Genomic DNA, 5,330 nt, shown 5'->3' with positions numbered 1-5,330 from the left:
GAGGCAAACCTGGCAATTCTTCTAGAAATACGTCTGCAAATTCACACACAACCGGCACTGATTCAACTTTCTTTTCAACTTCTTTTGTATTAATTACATACGCCAAATAAGCTTCATAACCCTTTCTCAAATATCTCTGAGCCGACATCGAAGAAATCATACTAGATAATGCCTCTGATTTGTCTGGCTCAACCCGCAGAATTTCACCACTTTCACACTTCAATTCTATAACCTTTTCTTTGCAATTTATTATAGCATCATGCAATGTCAACCAATCCATACCCAAAATAACATCAAATTCATCAAACGGCAACAACATCAAGTCGGCCGGAAAGTAATGACCCCGAATCATTAAAGGGCATTTCTTGCTTACTTTATCAACTATCACGCATTTGCCTAATGGGTTCGACACTCTAATCATAAATTCTGTGTTCTCAACAGGTATATTCATACTAGACACCAGTTTAATGCATACGTATGAATGAGTAGAACTAGGATCAATCAAAGCAATAACATTAATATCATAAAGAGAAAATGTACCGGTAATCACATCGGGTGAGGAAGCATCTTCACGCACTTTAATAGCATAAGTTCTAGCCGGAGCTCTTCCCTCAGATCTAATTGCTGCATCTCTGGCTACATTCTTACTGCTTGTTTCACTTCCAGCTTTTCTCGGATACCTTCCCCTCGAGTTTGCACCACTAGCTTTTACACTCTGAAATTTTTCTTTCTCAGCTCTCTCTGGGCAGTCTCTAATAAAATGATCCGGAGAACCACATCGAAAACATTCATTTACTCTGCACGGACCAAAATGATTTCTACCACACCGCTGGCACTCGGGTTTAACAAATCTCGAGTTCCCTACACTGGCTGCCGAAGTATTCTGAGATTTAGGACCCACATTCTGCTTCTTAAAATTTCCATATAATTGCCCAGCTGAAACTTGGGAACGAGGATCCATATTTCTTGACTTTCCGGGTTGCTGTGCAGGTGCCTTACTCATTGGCCTTTTCTTCCAATTTCGTGTCTCAGCCTCTACCTTCCTCTTCTCTTTAAGTAGTTCTTCAGCCTTACAAGCTCGATCAACTAGGACTACCATTTCTTTTAGTTCAAAGATCCCGACAAATACTTTAATGTCTTCGTTGAGCCCGTCTTCAAATCGTCGGCACATCTTGGCTTCGGTAGGAACATATTCCCTGGCATACTTACTCAATTGAACAAACTCTCTTTCATATTCTGAGACTATCATATTACCTTGCTTCAGCTCAAGAAACTCTTTACATTTCTGATCAATAAATCTTTCACTAATATATTTCTTCCGAAACTCTTCTTGAAAGAATTCCCAGGTTACCCTCTCTTTCGGTACCACCGAAATCAAAGTCTTCCACCAATTATAAGCTGAATCTCTCAACAAAGATGTAGCACATTTCAAACATTCTTCAGGTGTACAAGATAATTCATCAAATACCCGGATAGAATTTCAAGCCAGAACTCTGCTTTCTCTACATCATCATCAATATTTGCTCTAAATTCTTCAACCCCTTGTTTACGAATTCTATCAACGGGGTTCTGTGAAATTTTATCATATCCACTCCTTGAGGCATTGGAGGCATAGGTTGAGGAATTGAGGGAGGTGGGGGAGGTCGTAAATTTGGGTTCGTACGAACGAACTCAGTGAACCATGCACTCATCATTTGGAGAAAGGCTTCCCGATCCCTTTCTCCTCCTCCCTGACCAACAGTAGGAGGTGGGTTTTCAGTCGGCGCTGCCCCTTTAGCCAGAGCTGCCGCATTACTCTCTACTTCATCTGCCACAGCTGGATCGGAATCCATTTACTATATAAAAATCATTTAAAAAGGTCAGAAGTTGTCACACTATCACAATTCATACATATGGCATGTATAGCAAAATCCGTACATACAACACGTAGTCTGAGAACCGACTAAACCTGCTCTGATACCACTAAATGTAACGCCCCCACGCCCGAGACCATCACCGGAGTCAAGCTTGAGGGGTTACCGAACATAATTTATCAATTTAAGAACTTCAAATCATTTGTTTCTACATTCACAGCTTTCTAGCTACTCGCGTCACAGTTACAAGAAAAATCATATCTCGAGTTACGAAACTCGAAATCAAGATCCGTAAATTTTCCCTGAATCTAGACTCATATATATTTAATAAATTTTTTCTAGAATTTTTATATTGGGGAAATTAGTACAGTTTATTAATTAAAGTATCCCCTGTTTCAGGGTTCGACTGCTCTGACCTCTGTGTATTACGAATCAGATATATCTCTATAAAAAATTTCAATGACTATGAGGTTTGTTTCTATTAAAACTAGACTCAATAATGAATCTGTAAATATAAATAAAAACTTATAATTATTTTAGTAAAATTTATTATGAATTTTTAAAGTCAGAACAGGGGATCCAGAAATCACTCTGGCCCTGTTTCGTAAAAGTTTAAATATCTCATAAAATATAATTTATATTCCTGTTTTGTTCAATTCATATGAAAATAGACTCATTAAGCTTCAATTTCATAACTTACTCATCATTTAGTTCCATTTATACTATTTTTAGTGATATTTCAAATTCATGTCATTGTTGCAGCAATATTCTGTTTTAAGGCAAGTTTCATCTTTCCATGAATTTTTATGAACTAGATAACCTATTAAACTTCCATGATATCAAACATGATCTAAATTAGCCATCACCATGACTTATCAATATCAAACATTTTCTCAACCAAACATGGCCATATCATAAAACTATTTACACAAATAAGTATATTGCTATACATGCCATACTTAAGTAGTTGTACAAGCCATTTACCAGGATAAAAGTCCTTTGGATAGTGTGATCGAACTTTCGACCTGTCCCGATTCCTGAGCCAGCTTGTTCAAAACTATAGTGAATGAAAAGGAAGGAGTAAGCATAAATGCTTAGTAAGTTCATATGTAAATAACAAGTAACATAACAATACAAATATACCAAACAACTTTAGCATGGTACCACCAAAACATATATCACATCTTTAAACATCATTCATCATCTTACCACCTTATCGTTGTTGTATCTATTTTCAACCCGAGGGTTAAGAACATACCTGTCCAAAGTGTCCATTTCACAACACTTACCCAAAACGTCACTTATATCTTAAGTGCTCTTCCATTAAACTAGAAATTTCACCCGTTCAACACATCGGAATATAACTCGGATACATGGATAATTTGCACATAAGTGCCACATATGTAATCAAGAAATCATGTAACCCGCCCCTAAGTGAACTCGAACTCAACTCAACGAGCTACGGTGTTCGCATCCATAAATGAACTCGGACTCAACTCAACGAGTTCGGATGCCTAGTTACATTTCACGAACTCGGACTCAACTCAACGAGTTCGGACATTCGCATCCATAAGTGAACTCGGACTCAACTCAACGAGTTCGGATGCTCAACCATCCTAGTGACATGTCACTTGTATCCTAATCTATTCCTAAGGTTCAAACGGGCTTTTTCCCTCGATCTCACATTTGCCGTCTTCCATGGAATATCGGAACCGATACTCGGTAGCAATTCATATTTATCAAGTAGTAAACATAATTTGCATATTACTCAACATTAACCACAAAGCATAATATTTCATGATTAAAAATCAGCATATCATATAATTAAAATTAATAACTTAAAAATAACATTTATGCTACATTATTTACACATGAACTTACCTTGGTACCAAAATATAAAGATTTTGCAATTTAGTCCACAATCTTTTCTTTTCCTCGATCACGACTTAAATCTCGTTTTTCTTGATCTATAATACCAAATTAATCTTATTTAATACATACATTCATCAAAACAGCATTTAATACGAACTTTAAAAAATTACACTTTTGCCCCTAAACTTTTGCATAATTACACTTTTGCCCCTAGGCTCGAGAATTAAACTTTATTCCTTATTCTTATGTTTTATAACATGCTGATCACTTTTCCCTTCTATGGCAACATCAAATTCTATCTCTAACATATACTTGTGACTATTAGGTATTTTTGTCGATTAAGCCCTTTTACTCGTTTTCACTAAAAACCGAGCAGCACAAGTTGTCTAACATAATTTAAAACCCTATATTCTATCATAAAACATCAAAATACACAAATTTCACCTATGGGTATTTTCCAAATATAAACCCTAGGTTGAATTATTGCTAGCTTAAGCTTAATCGAGCTTCCGGGATTCTAAAAACGTAAAGAACATTAAAAACGGGGCTTGGAATCACTTACTATGGAGCTTGGAAGCTTGAAACAAACCCTAGCTATGGAGAACCCTTGAAATTTCGGCCTAATGAAGAAGATGGACAAAAATTGGCTTTTAATTTTGTTTTTAATTCATTTTAATAACTAAATGACCAAAATACCCTTACTACTAAACTTTCCAAAAATTCCTTCCATGTCCTAATTTTGTCCATGGACTTAAAATTGGTCAAATTTCTATTTAAGACCTCCTCATTAATATTCCAAAACAATTTCATACTAAAAACTTCTAGAATGCAAGTTTTGCAACTTATTCGATTTAGTCCCTACTTTCAATTTAAGCACTTTAGGCATAGAATTTCATCACGAAATTTTCACACAATCATGCAATCATATCATAAACATCAAAATCATTGTAAAATAATTATTTCTATCTCAGATTTGTGGTTACGAAACCACTATTCTGATTAAGCCCTAATTCAGGATATTACACCTAACAATTTAAATTTTGTTTTCATCTAGTAAATGGATCCCAACCGAGAGGTAGCTGATGATGTTGAAAGTAATGCGCCGGCTCTCACTCAAGGGATAGCGCCAACTGAAAGTAGATCGGTCACGATTAGTCAGGGAGGAGAGGCTAGGGAAGCCTTCTTCCAAGGGATGAATGACTGGTTTGCCGAGTTTGTTCGAAGTTTGATGTATGTAATGGTATACACCCATCCGAATATTTCACGTGCTATTAATGTTGTTAGCCGATATATGGTCAATCCTGGTAAGTTACACTAGCATGCAGTTAAGTTGGTTTCATATATTTACGAGGTACTTCTAACTTGTGCTTAGAGTTTGAAAGAACTCAAAAAGGTTTAGTTGGATATGTTGATTCTGGTTATGTAGGAGACTTAGATCAAAGGTCTTTCATAGATTACCTATTTCGCATGGACTCACTCTTGTAAATAGAACAAAAAAGCAAAAAAGGGTTAAAGAAAACAAACCTCCGCGCTTCATCGCCGAGAACGGCCGAGGTAGCCACTTCCGATGAAAAGTGGCCGAAACCGAATGTTCTTTCTACTTTT

This window comes from Gossypium hirsutum, chromosome A11 (genome assembly GCF_007990345.1).
Source record: "Gossypium hirsutum isolate 1008001.06 chromosome A11, Gossypium_hirsutum_v2.1, whole genome shotgun sequence".
NCBI classification, from domain to species: domain Eukaryota; kingdom Viridiplantae; phylum Streptophyta; class Magnoliopsida; order Malvales; family Malvaceae; genus Gossypium; species Gossypium hirsutum.
The sequence above is the reverse complement of the archived record's forward strand: the minus strand, read 5'-3'. Positions refer to the sequence as shown.